The 25,409-nt window shown below is 48.1% G+C and overlaps 1 pseudogene; it reads right to left on the reverse strand.

The window, feature by feature from the left end:
- Nucleotides 1–24,724: 24,724 nt before the first annotated feature.
- On the reverse strand, nucleotides 24,725–24,848 carry LOC132646614 (small nucleolar RNA SNORA17; annotated as a pseudogene).
- Nucleotides 24,849–25,409: the final 561 nt, after the last annotated feature.

The raw sequence follows: 25,409 nt of genomic DNA on the forward strand, positions 1-25,409 counted from the left end.
CAAAGGCAGTTGAGTCTTGCTCTGTGGTTCTATTACCCTTGAAAGCCTCCAGGGAAGTGCCAGAATTTATATAAACTCACACATGTTCACACAGAGGTAACCACTATTTTGTTCTCCATCATCTTGTCTGACCTTTGACCTGACGTAAGAGAGAGTCTGCTCAGTGCTCCTGCCTTTACTCACTTAACATCATATCTGTGAAAATCATATGTCCACACTGACACTGAGTATACTATGATCAGATGTCGGACAAGAGGCAGCTTGAGAAAGAAAGGGTTTTTTGTTTCTTTCCTTCTTTTAGTTCAGTTTGAGGCCGCAATCTGTCGTGGTAGGTGAGGCACTGGTGACCTTGGAAGCAGGTGTGTGAAGCCACACAGTTCACTTCTCCATAGACACGAAGCAAAGATTTGGAAACGTCAGCTTCCTCTTCCCTTATTCAGTTCAGGACCCAGCTCATAGGATGCTGCTGCTCACCCTTAGACGAACACTCCTGTGCAGCCTACGGGGCTTTGGGTTGCCCAGACTGGGGCAATGGATGAACACTGAGAGAATGAAGAAAGGACAGACACATAGACACACGTACAGATATCGGGGCTCAGATGGAGACACACCACAGCATCCCGGAGACTCAGTTTAGTTTATACACCTGAATGGAGGAGGCGGCTTAATATTACATAGAGACTGGAGACAGCTGAAGGAGGAACCAGGCTTAGTTAATCTCAGTAAGAGGTCTCTCTAGAGGAGCAGTCTCAGCCTGAAACCTCCAAGAGGAGGAAGCTGTAGTCATACTTTCTCCATACATTGGTTTTGGCTAAAGGTCAGTCATTCCTTAGCATTTGTACCTGGTCCAAGGGAGGGCTTTGCCATTCCTCCGAGCCTTGCCCTGGGAAGGTTTTGACATTTCCATGGGTCGGAAGCGTAGCGGTCCTTGACACGGCCGTTCTTGAGTTAACAACTCACGGCCATTACTGAACCAACAAAAAGAATCACTCAGGATTTCCTCCACTCCCCACACGCAGGACTCACTTCTCACAGTTGATCTTCACTGGAAATACTCTCACAAGACACACTCAAGGGTGCTGTCAATTGATGCTCTAGGGCCTTTATTAATCCAATCAAGTTGAAAATGAAGATTAACCACCATCACGACGTCAGTCATTTTTCACATTGCTTCCCTGTTGCCCGTTGTATGGCTGTCCTGAAAATTACCCAAGCTCTTGTGGTTGGCAATTGTAGATGTTCTCACATGGCTAGTCACATGTGAGGGCTGAGCTCTCTTCTTTTCTCTGCTAATAACTGCTCAGAGGATTCTGACATTATTTATGTGTGTGTAATGCATATCATACACATATGCCCAAGCATGTAGTGTGAAAGTCAAAGGTCAACCTGGGGTGTTAGCCCTTGCCTTTCAAGTTATTTGAATCAGGGTCTCTTCATTGTTTACAGCTGTGTGCACACCGCCATCATCCTGGGATTCTTCTGGCTCTACCTCCCAACTCATTTTAGGCACATTGAGATTTTAACCATATGGGACCACACCAAGATTTATGTGGGTTCTGGGACTGAACTCAGATCCTCACATTTTTTGGAGCAAATTTTTCCCAGATTCTGACTTTTTAAGTAAGTAAGGGTATGCAATATTCTTTATGTCTCAGTATCTCTGGGAACAGTGGACAGAGCCTTGGGTTTTGAAGGCCAGGGCAATTTTAATAGTCCCTAGTCTAGAGCCCCATTCCCAGATGTACTTAATTAATTAGTGTGAGCAAAACTCCCTCTGGGGATTAAATTGTCACAAAGGATTCCCATCACTGGATTAAAGAGGTGAAGAAGGAAATGGCTTTGAGGTCAAGGAGAGCAGGATGCCTCCACTGGCTATGGACTCATGAAGCCATCTTGACCTGTATTGAGCAGTGTCTGCACCATTGTTTCACTGTCCCTCCTTAGCTCCTTCGTTTGTGAGTTGCCAGATTCAACTGATAGGTTCTCTGGGTCTTGGAACTGAGCGTGTCGTCTGATAGAATTTTCTTGGGAAAATGTGTATAAGCATCTACTCAACCCAGATAGGGAGCCCACAACAGCTCAAAATACAGGTAACACTAAAGTTCAACTTGGTGAACCCATAAATTTTATTGAAGTTACAAGAATAGGGGTGAGGGGTTATGTACAGGACCAGAAATGACTCAAAAACAGTTGCATCACCAAAGACCGCTCCAGCATGGGTGATAGCTCACAGAAGCCGGAACATACTGCACAGCCTTCAGGCAGCTCGGAAAGTGTGTCTTCCTGGTGGCTCAGTCGGTCTGAGTATCTTCCAGGCAGCGTGCTGCTCTTTGGCTGCTCTTTCTTTCTTCCAGGCAGTCTGACTGGTCCCTGCTTCTTCCAGGTTGCATGTCTTGTCTCAGTCTTCTTCACAGTTTGCCTTGTGCGAGAGGTGTGTGAGTCACTTGCATATACTTTTGGGGTGGGAGGGGCCTAGTGAATCTGGTCAGTTTCAGGAACTTCCAGAAGCTATTTTGAACCATGCGTTTCCTGTCTTAATGGAGCTTCTGTGAGAGAAGAGAAGGAGCCTTTTGTTCCCTGTGGAACATCTTGTCATTTTACCACCTTATAAATACCCTGTCCTAAAATATCCTGTTGTTTCACTTTCCCTTTACATCCTTAAGAAGTTTCCCTCCAAAATGGAAGGTTGACACTGGAGGAGGACACGACTCCATAACAGATGGGAAGGATTCTTTCAGGCAAGATGGAGCCGAGTCCTGTGGAGGCTGGAGCCTCTCCTTTCTCCAGACTCTGCTTGCTCCTTCCCCTTTTGTGCTGCAGATCTCAGGACCCCTTAAAGTGCTCCGGAAGGGAGGAAGACAAAGACAGGTATCCATCAGAGATGAGAGCGGCACTCAGAAGTGCAAGGTCAGTCTGCTGTGGCCCAGGCCTGTCTAGTCTCCAGGTGGGAGGGCTGGCCTGTGGTGCGAATCCCAAGAGGAAGCTATCCTAAACAATGGCTACTTCTTCAGACTGTGAGGACCAGTCATTCTTGGAGGCCTACGCCTGTGATCTCAGCACGAGGGAAGTATGCAGGAGAGTGAGCTGAAGGTTATTCTTCCATATATATGTGTGTGAAGATCAGCTTTTCTCAGAAATGGCTAACTCATCGAGGGCCAGGAGCCTACAAACCTCCCCATCCTGTGAACCTCTGTGTGCACGCCTGTTTGCCCAAGCTCTGCATGCCAGACATTCTTGAGATTTGACTCCATCACTCCCTCCCCTTCACACCAATTATGAATCACATTAAATTTTGAACTCAAGCTCCTTCCAGCAGGATTAGACACAGTCACCACCTGCTTCAAGATAAGAACTGAGTGAACTTCCTGCCCCAGTGCGGTTGCTCACCTGGTTTAGGTCATTGTACACCAGCGTGCAAAAGGCAAGTTCTCTCAGCGAGTTACTCTGGCTGCTTTTGTGTGTCTCAACACGACACTGGGAATATTATCCTCTGACATACAGAATTCAAAGCCTGCGTGGGCTATGTGAGACGCTGTCAACAAAACAAATAAAACAAAACACAGGACCAAAAAGATTGTGAGAACTAAACAACGTAATAGGTGCGGAGGAGTTTAGAATCAGCCCCGAAGCAAATGGAGTGTCAACATTAGCATTTATTATTACACTTCTGACTTGTCCTTGGCCACAGCGGCACCTTTCTTGTGTGTTGTTTGTTTTTCAAGAGCCAATTGTCAAATATTTTGAGCTTTTTAGGCCAAATAGTTTCTTGCAACCACTCCACTCCACCAGTGAGTGTGGAGGCATTCATAGATAAGATAGCCCAGTCCCGGTGCTCCAGTGGGAGTTTGGCTATGGTAACCACAATGGGGTAAGTTAGGTCCTCTCTCTCTCAGGAGCTATCCTCTTTTCCTCCCAGTCCGCAGCTGAAGTGGCTAAGGCACAGAGAGGTCAAGCACCACACGGAAGGTGACCCCCAGGCTCGGGAGCTCCTGCCCACTCTCATGAGAGGGGAGTGACCGCCACCCTTGCTCAAAGCTCAGATTGCTGCTCTATAGTTGGAACTGAAGGATTTCAGAGGTCCCTTTCATCTGAAACAGGGGCTGGCAGGAGAGGGGAGCTTTCTAGAGCAGAAAGCAGATGACAACAATTTCTAGACATGCAACAGAGAGAGCCACATGTTAGATACAGAAAGTCTAACCAGAGAGTAGGCTAGGCGTTCTGTTAAGCTCTTATATATGGGCCCCTTTGACTTAGCAGTGGCCACTTTCAGAAAGATAGGCTGTAAAAGAGATTGCACGGGGAGAGGAAAAGATCTCTCTTAGGATGTTTATCTTCTCACTCCTTGCTTCTCTTATAACTTTTCTTCGTTTTTAAAGTTGGTTATTTACTTATTATTTATTTTATTAAAATATAATTATATCACTTCCCCTTCTCTTTCTTCCCTCCAACCTCTTACATGTTTCCTTCCTCCAACACCTCCCATGCCCCTAATTACTTCCTCTCAAACTGATGGCCTCGTTCTCTTTGCTTGTCATTGTTACACACACACACACACACAAACGCACAGACTATATATATATATATATATATATATATATATACAACCCTCTGAGTCCACTTAGTGTTGATTGCAATTTCGAGGCTGACCACTTTGTATTGGATAAGCGATTGAAGGGCTCATTCCTGGGAAAGACTAACTCATCTCTCAGCAGTCATTAGTTGTCTAGAGCTCTTTGTGTAGGAGTGGGGTCCCCATGGAGATTGTCCTTTTCTGTGTTATCACGTCTATTGGTTTTGTCATCATCCAGGTCTTGTTGTTTAAGCAGCCATATTGCCATATTATTGGGGTATCGTGGGTGTAACTTGCCCATCATTTCTAGGAGATACAAACTCACATCAGACTTCCTGGTCCTTGGGCTCTTGTAATCTTTCTAGTTCTTCCGACATTTTCCCTGAGCCTTGGGGTGGGAGTTGTGCTGCACATGGACCTACTGGGGCTGGGTGCTCCCTCATCAGTTAATCCCAACATTACGGCTGGTTGTGGTTTTCAGTAACAGTCTCCATTTGCTGCGAAGAGGAGCTTCATTGATGTGGGAAATGAGGGATATACTTACCTGTGGGCATAAGGATTAGTTTTAGAATGCAGTTAGGAATTACGCCAGTTTAGTAAAGTGGAGGTTGCAGGTAGTAGAAACTTAGCCTCTGCTATTTGGCTTGGTTTCTAGTACCAGGTATGATTTCCCTCCTGTTCAGCAGGCCTTACGTCGAGCTGGTAACTGCCAAGATATGAACCCCGTTTTTGCACCATTAGTGATGCAATTAGCAATAGCACCACAGTGATACCTTGCCGTGGTGGTTGGTCATTGTTGCAGTCTATAGGCATAACAGCTGGGTAGGACTATTGATTACTTCTCTTCCTTTCATAGAACCATCTAGTACTATGAAAGCTAGACCATAGGAGGGAGGCTTTTACATTTTTGTTTATTGCTGTTGTATGGCGTGTGTATAAAATGTACATGTGTGGACAGCATAGGACAAGTCTGTGAGGTCAGTTTTCTTTAAAATTGTATTTAGGTGTATATATGTGTGCCCGAGGCTGTCTCAGTGCGGCACGTGTGTGCAGGAGCCCATGAAGTTCAGAAGAGAGTGTCAGATCCCCTAGAACTGGAGTTACGGATGTTTGGGAAATATATGAATGCTAGAAACCTGGGTCTTCTGTAAGAGCAGGAAGTACTTGTAACTGCTGAGCCATCTCTTCAGCCCCTTCTTCCACCCTTATACAGGTTCCAGGGATGGAACGTTGCTCATGAGGTTACTGCAGCAAGCATTTTTACCCAACATCTGCCTAGCCCTCTTGTTGTTGTTTGTTTTAAAGATGTATTTATTTATTATGTATACAATGTTCTGTCTGCATGTGTGCCTGCATGCCAGAAGAGGGCACCAGATCTCATTATAGATAGTTGTGAGCCACCATGTGGTTGCTGGGAATTGAACTCAGGACCTCTGGAAGAGCAGCCAGTGTTTTTAACCTCTGAGTCATCTCTCCAGCCCTTGTTTTTTGTTTTGTTTTGTTTTGCTGTGCTTTGCTTTGCTTTGCTTTGTTGATGCAGGCTCTCACAGTCATGATATAGCTAAGGCTGTCTGTGAACTCCCAATACTTTTGCCTCCACTTTTCAAGTACTGGAATAATGTATGTACATGCCTAGTCTTTCTTTCTTTCTTTCTTTCTTTCTTTCTTTCTTTCTTTCTTTCTTTCTCTTTCTTTTTTTCTCCCTCTTTCTTTCTTTTAAATTTTTCTGAGACAGGGTCTCATATGCCCCAATCAGGCCTTGAATTTTATATGCAATTAAGGATGACTTTGAACTCTCAATGTTCCAACCTCTCCCTCCAAAGTATTGGGGTTCCAGGCATGTGGCAGCACACCAGACTTCCATGGTGCTGGCTGTGTAATCCAGGGCTTTGTGCACGCTAAGACAGACACTCTACCGACTATATTCCCAGCACTACCTTTTTGGTTTTTGAGACATGATCTCACTTTGTACCACAGGCTGGCCTCAAACTTGCAGCAATCCTCCCAACTGCTTGGATTACAGGCATGAGGCATCCCACATCGCACTCATTGTAATTTTTTATATTTAAATGCTATTATTATTATGTGTATGTGATGTTTATGTGGGCGAACACATGCAACAGTGTATGCGTGATGGTCAGAGGATAGCTTTTGAGAGTCAGTTCTATTTTTCCACCATGAGTTCCAAGCAGGCTTACGGCAAGCACTTTTACCTGCTGAGCCAGCTCTTTGGCCTGGCTCTCATTGTTATTATTATCATCATCATTATTATTTAATATGTATGTGCTTGCCCAAATACATGGAGACACATGTACAGATGGAAGTCCTAAGACAGCATTTGGGAGTTGGTTCTTTCTTATCACCCACCATGTGGGTTCTGGGGATTTGAACTCAGATCCTCAGGCTTTGTAGCAATTGGCTTGTCCTACTGAGCTACCTCTCTGTCCCTCTCTCATTGTTCTTAAAAGCATTAAATTAGAGACACTCTAATCATCTGCAGCTAGAGAATTAGATAAATAAATGACAGTTCTTTGATACAGTGGAGATAGTTCTTTGATCCAGTGTTCTTTTTAACAGTGAGACTGTTAAAATAGAAAGAGTGTTTAAATAGCCAATAGTCTATCAAATGTTGTAAAGTTAAGAGCTAGCAGAACACAGCTCTTGGTGATACAGGTCTGTAATCTTAGTGGCCTGGGAGACTGAGGAAGGGTCATCACAAGTTCAATGTCAGTTTGGGCTAAGGAGAGTTCAAAGCCAGCTTGAGCAGCTTATTGAGACACTATCTCAAACCAACCAACCAAACACCAACAACAAAAACAGAAAACAAAAAACTTTAAACTTTAAAAAGGCCTAGAATTTAGCTCAGTTAGTGCCTGTGTTGGTTTTGATTACGAATGGTCCCATAGAGTCCTGTGTATTTGAAAGCTTGGCCCATAGGGAGTGGCACTATTAGGAGGTGTGGCCTTGTTGGAGGAAGCATGTCACAGTGGAGGCTGGCTTTGAGGTCACATATCTCCAAGCCACACCCAGTCACACCGTACTTCTGCTGCCCGTGGATCAAGATGTAGAACTCTCAGCTTCTTCTCTGCCTGAATGCTGCCGTGTTTCCCTCCACGAAGATAATCGGACTAAACCTCTGAAACTGTAAACCAGCCCCAAATTAAATGTTTTCCTCATAAGAGGTTGTGGTCACGGTGTTTCTTCACAGCAATGAAACCCTAAGACAATGCCCCTTGTGTTAGGAAAGGAATAATCCCGGCGTTACATAAAGGAACACACAAAGTAAAATAATTCAACAAGGCGATTTCCTTTTGCAGAAGGGTATGCTAGAACCCAAACCGGGCTATGAACGTATTGGGCCAAATGACTTTTGGCTTTTCTCCCTAACATAGGCGGTGATTGCATCTCACCCCATCTGTGGGGACTCGACATCACAATCTGACACAGTTGGCTAGTTGGGGGCGGAGGAGGGGCGCGCTCAGGAAACATGGGCCTGTGTCAGGCTAACTACCTTTGATAGACAAGGATTTTTAACAAAATAATTCCTGCCTCTTCATTATGCCTTTTTTCAAGCTTAACTAGCATATAGTTGACCATTTAAACTCCAGTGACAGTAAATTATTGTCGTGGTAAGCATTGGCTGAAGTATTGTTTTAAAAGGAACCCATTCACCTTGTCCTGCTGTAATATGAATTTTCTTATCCTGCCCAGAGAGTCTGTTTTCTTGACCAGGAAGTGTTTTCTTTTAACAGAACTTTATTGTTATTCTGTTCCCCTGTCAGGAAAGTTAATACTAGGATCATTTAGGCATCAGATCAGAGAGCAAGGTCCCCAAAACCTTGGCGTTCTGGTCTTTGAAAAGAGGGTACCAAGAAACCCAGCGACACAGTTTGCTTTTTTTTTTTTTTAGATTTATTTATTATTTATACAGTATACTGTCTACCGTCTGCATAAGTGCCTGTAGGCCAGAAGAGGGCAGAAGATCTCATGATAGATGGTTACTAGCCACCATGTGGTTGCTGGGATTTGAACTGAGAGCCTTTGGAAGAACAGTCAGTGTTTTTAAACTCTGAGCCATCTCTCCAGCCCCACATTTTGCTTTTAGCCAAAAGAGAAATTGGTTCTTTTTCTCTGGATGCTTTTTACTGTAATCTGTTGAGCATATATACATACACACACACACACACACACACACACAATCACCCTTACCTCCTTTTACTAACAGTTAATCCTAGTTGCCATTACAGAATTAGGGCATTACTGATCTTGTTTGATCCATGTGCTTGGAAGCATGTAGAAAATCTTCCCTTTGTTGATACTGAACACTGGTTAGAATTCTCTGGGCAGGCTCTCCATGGCCTTCATGAACAAGAGAACAGAGGAGACCCCACAGTTACAGGACATAGTTCTCTGGCATATAGTTGACCTTGAAGAACAAGGGGAGAATATTTTTCTTTTTTAATACTTCTGACCACATCATTATAGGCTTCCAAATATGGTTATTAAACACTCAGAAGGTCAGTTATACCAGTCTGGCACTTTTAATTATTGTGTAATATTTATAGAAAGCTGAGGCAGAAACCAAACATTTAAAAATAAACTTTGATTATACATACATTTAACCAGATGTGTTTCATTAATGTATTGAACTTTGACCTAAGAAGTTTTAATTTTATATACATAAAGTCTCATCTTCTACATACCTTAGTGACTTGCTTTATTGTAAAGCTGCTCAAGTTTTACCAATCTTTTCCCATTCTAAACACACACACACACACACACACACACACACACACACATGCCTAAATCATTCTAATCTTTGTCAATAATTAACAAGCTGAACTATGATGATCTCCCATAGCCTTTGGTTTGGAATAAGTGCAAATTGCGGATATAGAAATATAGCAATGTGCAGTAAAATATCATCTAATTGATGTTTACAGCATCCAGCAGAGCTCATCTAAAGAAGCCATGCTGAAACTATGATGCCAGAGAACTTAGGAAGGCACAATAAACAGAGCAAAGGGGTCTGGAGAAGCATGGCGTGGACTGAGATCAGAGAGATTCATGAATGCTGAGCGAGTAAGGAGATACTCTGGACATGCCAGAGATGGTGACCAATGGCTTGGGGAATCTTTCTCTGGGGGTCTCTTTACCTCATTGTTTTGTGTCCTGACTTAAAGAGTTAACCTGTATCTCAATCCTACATGACAGAGATTTCTCTTGCTCCAATAATAAATCAAAATCTCAACCTTCTAGAATAGATTTCTTTTTTTAATACTCTAGTTTTAAATGCTTCATCCATTTCCAACTGATTTCCCAATGGGGCAGTGTCCTGTGTTAGGTGCTCCTTAGCGATCAGAATTCACCAAAGACCCCTATGGAGCTGTGGATCAGGACTCTGCATTTGCTTCACGTCCATAGTGCACTTCATTCGCTGTCTCTTATTCAATCTCCAGGTTGACTCAAGTAATGAAGAAGTACTTTAGTGTTCTTTACATTTCCTATTTTGGTTTTCTGCACAATAATTACTTTGTCACTAGCGTATTTTCTTTTTCCTTTTTCTTTTTCTTTTGTTTTCAAGACCAGGTTTCTCTCTGTATCAAGCCCTGGCTGTTCTGGACTTGCTTTGTTGACCAGGCTGGCCTTGAACTCACAGAGATCCACCTGACTCTGCCTCCTGAGTGCTGGGAGTAAGGCATGCACCATGCCTGGCTTGCTATATTTTCTTAAGCCCTTCCATTATCATTATTGATCTGAAAGACTGTCATTCACCATTATGGGGTTGGAGCAAGGCTTTTCCAAGGGAGGAGCTCTGAACTTGTGCCTAGAAGAATTTGAAATTCCAGAGAATCTCCAAATTGTTGGGAAGAGAATAAGCCTGGTGTCTCACTAAGAAGCACATGAAGGAGGCAAAAGCAATTTAACAAAGGCAATGCTGTGAAAGGGGTGTGACAGAACCCAAACCGGCCTAGCAGACACACTTGGCCTCTGTCTTTAATCCCTGACATGGTGATTGCATCTCATCCCATGGGTGGGAGCTTAATTTCGAATTCTAACATAATTGGCTGATCAGCACAAGGGGGAAGGGAGAAGTTCAGGGACTATGAGCCCTTGTTAGGCTAATTACTTTTGATAGAAAAACAAACCTTTTCTCACACTAGTATGTTCAGGCCCTAGGGTCAATCTCCAGTAAACACACACACACACACACACACACATGCACGCACACAGGCACGCAGAGGAGCCTGCACACCAACAGAAGCCAAAGATGTCAGACATGGTGGCATAGAGCTATAGTTGCTTGGGAAGGTAAGTCAAGAAGTGACCCAAACTAGCAGGCATAACAGTCTTGCACAGTGAGGTGTTGAGTGGGAGGATGGGGATGAGGAATAGAGAAGACAGAAGTAAAGAAGACAAAAGCAATAGCTGGGGCCGAGAGGTCTTACATAAACTGATGACTTATACCGAGTGTATTGAGAGGTACAACAGCCTATCTGGCATTTGTGGGGAAAATGGTCGAAGTCAGCAGAGAACTACATTAGGTAATGTTGGCAAAACAAGTGCAGGTTACCTCAGATGCAGCTGCCTAAGGACTGATCACAGCCAAGGGTCCGCAGAAGGTGCAGTCTTGCAGCTTCTGAGAAGACGCTGGCTCCAGTTCTAGTCCAGCCTTGCATAGTCCACTGATGGACAGGACATAAAACTATTTTTTTTTTATCTTTTCACCAGGGCCTCTAAAATGTCTTGGGTCAATGTGGCTTGCCACAAGTAGATCTCTTGAGCCCAGGAGTTTGGAACCAGCCAGATAACACAAAGAAAGTTTATCTGGCCGGGCATGAGGGTGTACTAATCCCAGCACTCGGGAGGCAGAGGCAGGCGGGTCCTCATGAGTTCGAGGCCATCCTGGTCTACAGAGCAAGTCCAGGACAGCCAGGGTTTTTACACAGAGAAACACTGTCTTGAAACACCAAAAAAAAAAAAAAAAAAAAAAAAAAAAGAAAGAAAGAAAGAAAGAAAGAAACCTCATCTCAAGAGCAGAGGGCTAGAGAGATAGTTCCTGATTGCTCTTCCAGAGGTCTTGGGTTTGATTCCCAGCAACCACATTCCCAGAAGCTTATGACTTTCTGTAACTCCAGTTCCAGGAGATGCAATATCCTCTCTGGCCTCTATGAGCACCCACACACATACATGTTGCACAGACATATGTGCAGGCAAACTGCTTACACAGAGACAAAAATTAGAATCAATGGAGCTGGAGAGCTGGCCTGGCAATGAAGAGCACTCTCTGGCTGCTCTTCCCGAGGACCCAGGATCATGTGGCAGCTCACAACTGTCTGTAACTCCACTTCGAGAGGATCCAGGGCTCTCTTCTGACCTCCGTCGGCACCAGGCCACATGTGTTGCACAGATACACAAGCAGGCAAAATACACACACAAAATAAAACTTTAAATGAAAAAATACTTCTAGAAAAAGAGCAGGAGGAGGAAGGAGAGGGTAAAGAGGAAGAAGCAGAGAAGGTTTCCAGTGCAATTTCTTCTTGAAGAATGTGAAAGTCTGAAGAAGACAGAGATGAGCTCAAGGACACATACACCTAACCTTACACAAGACTGTTCTTCACAGTTAACTGCGGGAGGGAAAGGGCAGATCCCTGCACCTGCTCTATAAATTTACTTTGTGTTCAAATTGTTTTTAAGGTGCATTCGTGCTTTTGCGGTCACAGGAATCACACAGTGAAGAGCAGCAGCAACAAGTGATAGCGTTGTTTGTGTTTAGACTTGCCGCCGCTCCCCGTCTCACTAAAGCAAGTCATACAATATCTTCCATAAATATTCTAGTGTGCCTGTAAAAGATAAGGGCTCTCTTAAAAGAGTAGCTACACCACCACCGTCATGCCTAAAAACGCTTCAAGCAGAATCTACAGTATCATCAAATTTCCATAAGTAACTTCCAGCTATCGAAGAAAAATATGAACTATTTTTGTCTAGGGGGAAAAAACTTGAAAAAGAGGGAAAGTGTTAGTCTGGGGAGTAAATTGGTATAAATTTCTCTAGGTTTTGTTTAGTGATACTATCAAAAGCCTTCAAGGGGCTGGAGAGATGGCTCAGAGGTTAAGAGCTCAGAGGTCAAGTTGCTCTTCCAGAGGTCCTGGGTTCAGTTCCCAGCAACCATGTGGTGGCTCACAACCATCCATAATGAGATCGGGTGCCCTCTTTTGCCATGCAGACAGAACAGTGTACACATAATAAATAAATATATGTATTTTTAAAAAGCCTTCAAAATATGCTATTTATTTATTTATTGCCCTGGCTATGTCAACCCAGGAATTTATACGAAAAGAAAAAAAGAGGCCCGTAAGCACAGCTGGCTGAGCACCCCACAGCACCACACTGCCCATGGCGAAGGTGCTTGAAGAACATTTGCGTAGTTGAGTTACAGCACTGTTGGTTGTGACCTTGCCTGGAGAGGGAAAACTAAAAGTAAGGGAGTGTCCAACTCGGCAACGAGATGGATCCCCAGATGGAGCACGGCTTTGCCATTCAAAAGGAGAGCCTGTCATTGATGCTGTAGACACTAGGGCGCACCAAGTGTAGAGACGGAAGTCCTTTACAGAACAGAGAAACGACAGGCAGTGCAAGTCGCAGTGGCTGTCACATACCTGTGACGTGCATAGTGACAAGGATACCACAGCTTGATGCTCTTCTATCCCAAACCCATACCCTAGCTAGAAACGCTAGCTCAACACGAACAAGGAGCATTGGCTTGAGTGCTCTGCACAGGTCCCCAAAGAGTCAGGGGTGTGCATGGTTCCCTGAACCACCTGGACACCCTCTTTCATTTCCCAAAAACGAAACTCCAGTGTCCCAGACACCTGATTGCTGTGCACACCTTCCCCAAACACTTGCGTAGCCCTTATAGTTCTCAAAATACCCAAATACTTTGCACAGTTTTCCAAAAATCCCTGAGTACCTTGAAAACTCCCCCAAGTATCTGAGAGCTATGCACAGTTCTCCAAGTACCTGAGCACCATGCGCAGTTACCACGGATACCTGAGCACTGCTCAGAGTTCCTTAGGATGCTTGAGTGCTCTTCACTGTTCCCCCAAGTGCCCGGGTGCTCTAACCCAGCTCCTGAAGCATTGGAATGCTCCTTACGGTCCTCCGTGTGCACGAGTGTTTGCAGCGTTTCTAGGGCATCCAAGAGCTCTACACAGTCCCCACACATACAGCATAGAGCATGACTACTGCAGACTGTCCTGCTCCATGAAGCTCCTGCATAGTGCTGAGGGCTGGTCTGATGGCTGGGGATGACTGCAGCAGACTGTCCTGCTCCCTGAAGCTCCTGCGTAGTGCTGAGGGCTGGGGATGACGGTATCTGAGCAGCTGTATGAGTGACGCTGGCACAGTGTGCCAGCAGAGCCATAGCACAAGCGAAGGGTGTGAGATGGAGATGAGCAGGTAAGCTCAGAGGCAGAGGGACACTTAGCCAGGGGAGAGAGGAGTTGGACCCAGGCACTCCTCTGGGGGTCTTTAGGCCTTAACACAAGGCTCTGTTTTATTTTAGGAGCACCCAGAATCTGTGTGGAGGGTTGTTATGTACAGGTGTGGCTGTTAATATGTGTAAGATGGAAAGATGGTATGGGGGGCAGGAATGAAAGGAAGGAGAGACCTGTAATGATGAGGTTGGACTACAGAAAGGAGCATGGCTGAGATTTGGGTTTTACAGTCAGAACAGGAGAGACACCAGCCACACACACCCAAACCTCAGGGTCATGCATCTTCTCTTGGTGACGAGGCACTAATCTGAGCACTTGCTTGCTGAGCACCCTACCTATCCCTGCCAGTCTCTGTCACGTCGCTTAGAGTGGGTGCCAGGCATCACATGGTGCCCTGGGTCCCGTGTCTTTTCCAGGGCCTGGCCCCCCTTGCTCTTTTGGGCTAGGACGGTCCTGACTAGTTGATTTTGTTTAATGGGATGATACCTTAGGCCATTTGGGGGTTTGTTAGCTTTTCCCACCAGGAAGCTTTCCCAGGAGCTTGTAGGAAGGAGGGGGAGGGAACCGGTTTGCTCAGGCATTAGGGTACACTAAAAGAGAATTACTTCAGCTGCACCAGGAGGGCCTTTGGCTTGAGCTAAGAATGATCACTTCTTTAAAAACCAACAAAGCAACAAGCTGGATGTAGCCCAGGGGTAAAGCGCTTGGTTCAATTCCCAGGACTGACATCCCAGCCATGAACGACTCTTCTGAAGCCCCAAGGATGTGATCACTCATTCCCTCCCTGAGAGGGCACTGCTGAAGCCTGCGGCCCTCATTCCAAGGGTTCTTTTCCCCCCACCCAAGGGAAGAGCTTTCTCCATCTCACCCAAGTCCCCTCCTCAGAGGCGACAGAGTTGGCCTATGCATTACATCTCACTCTAAAGTCACCTTTCAGGGCTGAAGAGATGGCTCAGCGGTTAAGAGCAGTAGCAGCTCTTCCGGAAGACTCTGGTCAAGTTCCCAGCACCCACCTGGCAGCTCACAACTGTGTGTAACTCCAGTTCCAGGGGATCGATACCTTCACACAAATATACATACAGGCAGAACACCAATGCACACACAAATAAACAAATAATCTAAAAATACCTTGTTTTTCCCCTGTAGCAGCTCTACAAAGACAAGATGGCTGGTTTGTCCCCTGTGTCCAGCTGGAGCTCGGCACATACTGGAGGCTCTATAAGGCTTGGTCATTATGTGGAGGCCTTGGGTGGAGTAGGTGGGTATTTGCCCTCACACAGAGCCAGGTACATACCAACTTTGCCAGTCTGACTATATGGTCCTTTCCAGCATCCCAGATGAAGGAGCCTTGCATCAAGACCCACCCCCAAGGCAAGAAAGTAAGGTCACTTGTCCATGAGTGCCCAGCCTGCGTATGGTAGACTCAGAAGATTCTCTTGAGGACCACAGGCTGGGTACAGGTCTGTAGGTTCACCTCCTTTCACACACCAGTTTTCCGTCCATGTATAGGTTTTGGTGTCCTCTGCCAGCCCTGTCTGGGTATCTGCAGCTGCTTAGGCACAGTCCTGCTGAGGAACATCTGCCTGCAGCCCAGAGCCCTGTAACAGCTGGGGATCATACCGGTCACGGCCTCAGCTGGGCCCAGCCCTGGGCACACACGTGGCTCCACCCAGGTGGGGCCCTTCATACTTGCCCTTCTAGGTGCTCTTTGTCATGCCTGGCTGACATCAGCCGGGTGTACTTGGGCAGCCTGGAGTTTGAAAAAGCCCTGCTGCCTGGCTGGTGAGGACATCTTCCTGACTGGCCCCACCCAGACAGAGGTGAGTCAGCCCAGGTTGAGCAATGATGAGTGGGAGTCAATGCAGCTGCCCCTCACAGCTGCTGGCAGAGAGAGGGGTCCAGGAATAAGGAGCCGAGTACATGTCTCTAAAGAACCTCGCTGCCACGCTTTCATGGGCACGGCTCTCCAATTACGTGCAACGGAGACAGCCTCTGCCTTGTGTGTCATTTCAGGCCTGAGCTAGGCAGCATGTCATTTCATCCTCACTTCGACCCTCTGGCTAGGCAGCGGCGGCATCACCTTCGTTATGCAGAGAGGAAAGAGGGAGCTAAGGAACGTGTCCACACACAGAGCCAGCCTACAGGAACCTGGCCAATTAGCAAGGCCCCGTGACCTCCTAGTTCTTAAGCAGCACGGCCAGCAGCTCACAGAGTCCTGATAGATACCCAGTGGAGGGGTGGAGGGCACTGAAGGTGTTTGGGTCATGATCCAGCTGGGCCTTCCCCTTGCAGTGACCTTGGTTGAATCACTCGGTCTCACTGGGTTTCAGTTTCATCTCTGTGAAAGGAGGGATGATGGTACATTCCCACTCTGGCCCCGCAGGCTGCTAACGGGAAGGGAGCAAAACCAAGCCCTGGGTGAAAACTGTCAGATTTTGTGCCTTTTTGCCCCTCAGGTCTAATTCTGCATGGTATATGCTCATCTCTTCCACTCCATGAGAAGCTCCTGTCATGTAAGAGACCATGGCAAAATGACCTGCCTCTCCATAGCTCTCAGCCAGAATTTGCTCAAAAGAGTCTTCATCAGGCCCGGCATGGTGTTGAATGCCATAGGCCCAGCACACTGAAGGCAGAGGCAGGTGGATCTCTGTGAGTTTGAGGCCAATCCTAGTCTCAAAAGAAAACTTTTTTTTTTTTTTGGTCTGGGGTGTGGCTTTGTGGTAGAAACTAGCATATGGGAGGCCCTACAAAAGAAGAAAAGCAAGAAAAGTCAGTGCTGCCACGGTAAGACGCTCACCCCTGACACCAAAGGGCCTCCTTCATACGTGGGCAAGGGCTTCAGGAAGAGGGAGGGGTGTCTGAGACCACACGCCAGCCACACCAGCCACTTCTGGGAGCTGGGATGACAGGGGCGTTCACCTCCATCGTGTGGTCAGTGTGGCCATGAGCCCCACGCTTCACGTGTAGGCTTGTGTGGGAACAGACACCACTTTTTTTTTTAACTAAACATTTAAAATGAGGAAGTCTGGGGGGAAAAAACACAATCTATGTCACCGTGGTTAAGCCTCAGATTTATTGTTTGTGAGCTGGATGACTTTAATTACTATTGCTTGTGTCTCTGCACGTGTGAGGGGAAATGGCACGTGGGAATGGGAATGGCAGGGGTGGGTGGGATGGCAGGGGTGGGTGGGATGGCAGGGGTGGGTGGGATGGCAGGGGTGGGTGGGAAGGCAGGGGTGGGTGGGATGGCAGGGGTGGGTAGGAAGGCAGGGGTGTGTGGTAATGACAGGGGTGGGTGGAATGGCAAGGGTGGGTGGGATGGCAGGGGTGGGTGGGATGGCAGGGGTGGGTGGAATGTCAGGGGTGGGTGGGAACGGTAGCACCATAAGAAGAGCAAGGGGACTGTGTGGAGGAAGGGCAGGGCATCCAGCACACAGCACCAAGCCCAGAGCAAAGGGATTCTTCAACAACTGACAGCTTTCATCGATAATGAAGGAGTGACACTGGGAACCACAAATATTTGCTAAGCACTCAGTGTGCCAGACACCACAGCTGGACTCTAGAGAGAAAACAGACCTGGTTCCTTTGCCTGCCCAGATTTGGTTTCCCCTGCCAGCGCTGCCTGACCTTCTAGCACCTTCTTGCCATCAACAAGTTCACCATGACATGCCCAAAGCTACACATCTGGTAAACATCCTGGCTGGAGCCCAGGCTGCCCTTCCTCAGGCTGTCGGCCCTTTCATACTGACTCAGATGTCCTGGTCACTTCCAGACCCTCTCACCAAGGCACAGCAAAGTTAAGCTTTCCTCCTCCTCTCTCTTTCCCTCATTCTACTGCTGCCTAATAAGGCTGTCAAACAATGTGCTCAACACCAACATCCTTGTCTCAACATCTGCGGCAAGGAGCCCTCTTTCGAGACAGTTGGCACTTGGGCAAGTGTGGTGTAGAAGCAATGGATAGGGCAGCTTGCGGGCTCAGGGTGGAAAGCCCGCTATCCTTAGGAGGTGCAGTAGCAACACTGGGTGCCTTGGGCTTCACTGTACCCTGAGCTCCGAGACGATCCTGGCTGCTCTCCTCAGTTCTGAGTGAGTCACCCTGAGGAGCGGGGACCCACTCCCATAAGACTCCTTGGTAGTCCTACTGGAGTTGCTCCTCCAGCCTGCCCTGAGTCCCGCCCCCACCCCTTCACACTTTTAGCCCGATTGCTATCTATCTTTAGACAGCAACTGAAGCGCTGAGCTGAGTGGCCCTTCCAGAAGCTGCGTGGCCTGGTAATGACATTCCCCCCAGGCCTGTTCTTACGGCCTCCAAGAGCTAGAGAGGCTTTTATGAAATGTGTCCCTGGGAACCATAAGACACAGAGCTGGGTTAAATCAGGCAGCTGGGGAGCAGGTGACAGAGGTTCACCACGGAGGGGGGGGAAACTGCCGTTTAACAGCCAAGGAGGCCCTCCAGACCCTGCTTGTGGCTACAAACGCTGCGAACTCTGCCGGCAGCCGCACGAACAATTATTGCAGAGACCTAGTCAGCTAGAGCGGGCTGCAATACACTAGACTAGTGTCCTCATATAGAGGTGAAACTGGGTACAGACGCACACAGGGACGGGGCCTGGTGAAGAGCCGTGTGGTGGTGCCACCTGCGTGCAAAGGCGGGGTCTAGAGGATGGCCTTCCCACAGGGTCCTGGGTGGGCCAGCCTGCCTGAATGGCGGGAGGAGCTTCACACGTGAACGCTGCCCAGCCCGCGGCATTTGGTCAAACCTTGGCAGAGTAATCCACATCTTTATAAAGGTGTCATTGTGTACCTTATGTATACGGAGATACCTGTTCGTCTCCTTTCTGTCCCATTCACAGAGCACAGCTGCCACCACAGCCTAATTTTACACACTTTCTTTTTGTTGTTAATTTATTTTTATTTATGCGTCTATGTGTATGACTGTGTGTGGGTATGTGCACATGAGTGCCATGCCCGTGGAGGCCAGAAGACAGTGCCAGGTCCCTTGAAGGTAGAGTTCAGGCTGTCGTAAGCCACGTGACATAGGTGCTGGGAATTAAATTCAAGTCCCCTGCAAGAGCAGCAAGTGCTCCTAATTGCTGAGCCACCTTCTCTGGTCCCTACACACTTTCTTCACGCCAAAGTAAATCTATATACACACTAGGCTGCAGCTCTAGCCACTGATGTGCCACGTTCTGCACAGCTTCAAGGACCCACACCTGGGGTGATGAAGGAATGAAGAAAAGGCAGACGTACAGAAAAGCTGGGATCAGGTGGGTCGGGCTCAGTCTGATGAAGGGTACCCATCATCAACAACACGAAATCTCAGCGTGTTTACTTATACATCTGAACCAAGGCAGAGGGCTCCTTTTATGTAGCTGAATAAGGAAGCAGGCCCACAGAATACAGCTGAACAGGGACACGGGTTTGGTTGATCTCGATAGAGGTCTCTGTAGGGGATCCGTCTCGGGCTCCAGTCATCCCAGAGGAGGAAGCTATGGTCGATAGTTCCTGAATACACTGTCTATATTCACACTCAGACCAGAGGAAGGCTTCGCCAGTTCCCACGGCTCTGAGGCGCTGGGGTCCTTGACATGACTGTGTTCATGTCAAACAGACACAAATTCACTCGGGACTTTACCCTCTCCTTACACATTCACCGAGGCCTTTCCTTGCTCTCCATACGGTGGCCCTCATCTGGCCACTGACTCATTGGTTTGCCTATTTGGACCTTTAACATAATGAAGTTATATGGCATGAGATCTGTGGTCTGCCGCTTTCACTCAGCGTTGTGGTTTTAAGCTTCACCCTCCTGGTACCTGTGGGCATGTTACTCTTCTATGGCCAACTCATGGCTGTTCCATGGATGTAGCACATTTTACTTATTCATTACTTGCTGTGTACACACACACACACGTTGAGATAGGGTCTCAGGGTATCTCTGTAACCTAAGCTCTCATTGTAGATCAGGCTGGCCTTGAACTCACAGAGATTCACCTGTCTCTGCCTCCCAAGTGACAGGATTAAAGATGAGTGCCACCACCTCCTGGCTTAGTATGGGACTTCTTATGTAGTCTAGACCAGGCTGGCTACCACCCCAGCAGGTCCACCTGCCCCTGCTTGCTCCTGAGTGCTGGGATTGAAGGTCTGTGCCACCACCACCCAACCAGATTCCATATTTTCATGTTAGCCAATGCATTTCAAAATATATTTTGAAAGAAGCTAGGCAGGGTGGCTTGCATCTGTAACCCAAGCACTCTGGATGCTGAGGTTGGAAAGATGTACCAGTTAAAATGAGCTTGGGCAAGAAAATAAAACCCTGTCTAAAAAAAAAAAAAAAAAAAAAAATTAAAAATTAAAAAAAAAAAGATAACAGACGTTGAAAGAGACAGAGAATGCATATCAAGACATTGAAGGGAGATAATGAATTGCTGACACAGAAAAGAATCGATGGCCCTACTATTAAAAAGAAAAAGAAAAATATCCCATAGTCTTTTTCTACTTCCTGCTCTCCTGAGGGAGCCATATAAACAGGCACATTTCCCAAGCCTTGGTCTATGAGGCTACATCCTGTTTGATGCCTTCTTGTCTTTATTCCAAGTAGGCCAAGGCTCAGCAAAGGTATGGGATGATTCCTGAGAGCAGGAGGGTCTGGTCACACCCGACTTAACCTAACCTGTGTCCCTTTCTACAGTCAACCATGGGTGACCTGCCCCACACACTGAAGAGGAAGTCCCTTCCTCCCGTGCTAATCCCTGGGATGGGTGCCTGGAGCACTTCCTGCTTGAAAGATGGACGGCTTGGCGCATACCCCAAAGCTGAGTGGTTAAACATCTTTGGGAGCTATGGTGTGGACTAAGCTGACACCAACACTGACCCTTGTGCTGCACTTGTGCTTTACCTTCAGGATTATGTTCAGTCCTCCAAACAGATCCCGGAAGGGGACTGTGAGGCGTGCCTACAGAAGGTGGAGCTCAGAGAGGTGAAACACGTCCCAAGACCTGAACTTAACCGTGTACTGCCCCTGCTGCTGCCACGCTCCTGGTGAACCTAACAGCATTCTCTTGGGCTGTGGAGTTTGCTGGGACCCCCGGGGCCATCGCATTTCCCTAACCTGTGAGGCTGTCTGGGAGGCACCTTTCGACTGACTTGCGCCTGGGTCCCCTGTGTCTGCGAGCTTGTTTGGCATGGTTGGTAGGCCATCAACACAGAAGTATCCATGTTCCTCCCAGCCCCTGTGGACTTCCTCCTGCTCTCACCTATGAAAAGGCTTGGCTGTGCCATGCTGATGGCATTTCGAGCACTGTAGCATAATACAGCCTCGGCCTAGAGAAGAAGCCATTTCAGACTCCTTTGTGGGCTGCATGTGAGGAGAACAGGCTTGCTCACAGCCTTTACTGACTGGGCCATGCCAGCCCTTGACCATCCTCCCTAAGGCCCTGCCTGGCACTGTGTCATCCGGCCCTGTCTGTGCATATAAAAGAGGTTATGCCCTTCTCAGTAACAATGTTAAGAAGGAGCCAAGATGGTGGGGGGTTGAGGGGGGGAAACCCAGGCTCCCTGCCTACAAGACTGGCATTTTCCCCTTAAGTCCTTGCAGATGACACTATGTGGCTCCCCTACTACAGCTTGGGTACTTGTGGCATTGTTGAAATGCCAGAAGGGGCTGGCACCGCTGCTGCCAGTGGCCCGGCAGCCACTGCCCGCCTCTTGGCAGCCCCGAGCTATGCGCTGAGCAGGTGGCCCTTCCCACTCAAATCTGAGTCGCAAGAATGTGGTCATCTGGTTGCCCAGGGCCTTTATCAGTGTGGCCTTTCTTATGCTAGCTGGGACAAAGGGTGTGGGCGTCCTCAGCACTCTGGGGGATTCTGGGAATGTATCGTTGCCTCCCCAAATTCCAGCTGTCCTAGCTGTACGGAATTCTCATCTATCTCCTTGCTGAAGTGATTTGAGTCCTAGAGTAGGGCCAGGATACAGCTTGTTCTTAACTGCTTTGTTAGTATACACCGAGACTCACCTAGGGGATCCTTGCCATTTCTGGGCCACGGATTCCCTTAACAGTGAGAAGAGAGCTCTAGATCATCACTCAGACGCCTAAGAACGGGGGATGTGTCATCAAGGGATGGACTGGCTTGGTTAAGAGGACTATGCTCTTCATGCCTCAGCCCTTTCTAACAGGGGTGCCCTGTAGGACACCAAACCCATTTTTCCAAAGATGCAAAAACAAACAAACAAATAAAATTTTAAAAATAAAACAAAAAAACCCAAACAACTGTATTTCTATGGGAAAACTACTGGTTTTCAAATGTTGGCAATGAATTCAAATTTTAAAAATTCAAATTGTCTGCCAGATTAAGCACATCTGTTGGCCAGATGCAGGCTAGGGATCGCCAGGTTGTTAACACTGGCTCTCAGCCTGTCCCACGTCTAAACCTAGGAGCCACGGCCCCTCATCTGGTGGTCCTGCAGCCACAGGCTGGAGGGCACAGGACGTGGATAAGGAGTTGCAGGTCAGGCTTTGACCTCCGCTTGCCTGGGCTTGCTAGCAGGGACTGCAGGGACTGTCTAGTGGAGGGACACCCACAGCGGTTAAACAAGCCAGCTGGGTAGCCTGGGGAGCAGAAGGTAGGAGCTGAGATCACAGCAAGGAGTCTGCCCCAAAGTTATACCACACAGCCTGGGAGAGGGGGCACAGGGTTATGCAGACGGTCAGAAGAAACTCAGTTTAGTCTGCTCTGCCTCTCCTCGTCAGTTCCACAAAGCCTTGCTGTTGACTCATGTCCAGAGTCAGGGACACCTGGAGGTAGGGGATGACTAAGCCCAGTACTCCTAAAGCGTCTGTAGGGCCTGGTGCGGACATTCAAGCCCAGCTGCTCAAAGACCCCACGTACGTGTTCTCGCAGACTTCAGATTCCACCCAGCTGCGCGTGACACCCAGCACGATGTAACCATGTAGACCACTCTATTATTTAGGACACGATGACATAAAAAAGGTCTGGGGTGTTTAACACAGACATGGTTTTTCCTCCTTTCTCCCACCCGTTTTCCTTCCTTTTTATAGATACAATGTATCATGTGTCCCCGAGCTAGCCTGGAACTCACTATATGGCAGGGAATGAATGCCCCCTGAGCACCTCATTTAAAAAAAAAAACAAAAACAAAACAACTTTTAATTGGTTCTTTCTGAATTTCACATCATGCACCCCAATCCCATTCATCTCCCCATCCCCTCACATCTACCCTCCATCCTTGCAAACTCCCCTACAACAGAGAAAAAAAAAATCGTTGTGGAAGCTGTAGTGTGTCACAGAGTGTCCCACTGTATATACCCTTTCGTCCAAACTTCTTTGCTTGCAAATACTCATTGCAATGACTCCTTGGTCTGGTACGAGGCCTCTGGCTTACAGTACTCTGTCAATACTGGACCCTCACCGGGAGTCCTTTAAGATTTCCTGTTGTTGCCCTGTGTCATGGAGATCCTGTAGGTTTGTATCTGCAGGTCCTTCATGCAACCCAGCAGTGCAGATGGGGTAGATGTTGGGGTGGGCCAATTCAAAGCCCTGGGTCTGGGCCTGAGAGGCATCTGAGCTGGTCAGCCCGCTGGCTCTCCTGCTCTCACCACTTTGGGGCTGGCTCACCGGCAGGCCCCACCCCCACCCAGGGCCAGCTCTACCCTGTGGCGAGGTGAGGTGCAGCACTCACTCTCTTGAATGTTGCAGCTGGTGAGGGTCATGGCCAGTTCTCTACCTCTCATGACCCAGGACCAGCTTTCTCCCTGCCATAGGTGGCAGGGGGAGAGGGGAGAGGCATCTCTCCCTCATTCTTGCCGTTGAATGGTAGATGAGTGGTGAAGGCCAGCTCTGCCGTGCTTATTATACCCTGGAGCAGCTCACCTGCAACTCCTGCAGTGTTCAGGGGCGGCTCTCCTGAGTACTGCAGCTGCTTAGGGACAGGGTCAACTCTCCTGCTCTCATGTCCCCAGGGCCAGCTCTCCCACGATGCCCAGATGAGGGGTGCAGCCAGTTCTGCACAGCCCCCAAACACCAACATGGCCCTGGGAGGCAGCCCAGACTAGAGACGCCAGCCTGGCTGTGAGTGGTAACAGACCCATGCTTCTGCAGGGCCATAGACCCAGACATGGCCCCTGGTGGTGGCACAGGCCAGGGCCCTACTTTGGTTCCAGGTGGCATCAGCGCCTACTCACATCAGGCTGTTCCTCACTATACTGGAGCCTCCAGTTCTGCCTCTCTTTATTGTACCTGCTTTCATTTCTCCACCACCTACTTGCTCCTCTTAGTGGCGTCCAGGGTCTCTGAGTGTCTGTCCTTATCTCAGGCGTGGTCTCAGGAGTGCTAAGCCCTGCTTGTGCGTTATGTCGCCCGGTTAAGGGTCGTTTGGGGCATGGTGTGCCCTCTCCCCCAGGCCTGCACTGGGCCAGACTGGTGGTCATCTCAGGCTAGCTCTCAGGCTAGATACTCTGGTGGAAGTCTCAGGCTCCTCCTCACCTGGCTTGCCCGAGTGGCTGCTTGCAAGGGTTGTCTGTCTCGGGCTCACTCCTGCCTGGGACCATGGGCAGGAGGCGAGCTCCTTAGCCTTCTGGGCCTGCCTGGTACCTGACTGGTGGTCACCTCAGGCTGGCTTCCCCTCCCCCCCCCCCCCAGGGAGCGATAGGCTACAAATCCTTCAGCTGTTCGTAGGTCAGAGCACTGAGCACATGTGAGCACATGTGCCACCTACTGACGCACAGGAGACTCAGCAGCCACACCTGCCCCGCCTCTGGAGGCAGGCTCCTCATCTCCTTGCCTCCACCTCGTGAATGCTGGGTGATAGGTATGTATCATCACACCAGTTTTTATGAAGTACTGGAGATGGTGCCCAGGACTTCCTCCATGCTGGGCAAACATTCTACCAACTATGCCACATCCTCAGTCCTGTTTTGGCTCTCCTGAGACAGGGTCTAACCCTGTAGCCCGAGGTAGCCTTGAAGTCAGCCTACAGCTCGCACTGGCTTTGGATTCATGGCTAGTCCTCGGTCCTAATTTCCCTGACCATCTGTCCCTCTGTTCTTGGCTCAAGATCTGAACTCGCCATATCCTCCTCATGTTCTAGGACCTTGTGACTCCCATATTCATGACAATTCACTTGCTTCTAATTGCCCTTCCTCTGAATGGCCAGAAACTCTGCCATGGGCAGGACCACTGTGTGAACTATGTCCTCAGCCCTAGAGCAGGCTGTCCAGGATCCACATTCTGGAATCCAGCTTGGCATCTTCCAAAGGCCAAAGACTTCACCCCTCCCTGGGTGTGGCCTGGGACGGACCTGGAAGGAACCCTGTACATCGAGGAGGC

Source organism: Meriones unguiculatus, chromosome 11, assembly GCF_030254825.1.
Source record: "Meriones unguiculatus strain TT.TT164.6M chromosome 11, Bangor_MerUng_6.1, whole genome shotgun sequence".
NCBI classification, from domain to species: domain Eukaryota; kingdom Metazoa; phylum Chordata; class Mammalia; order Rodentia; family Muridae; genus Meriones; species Meriones unguiculatus.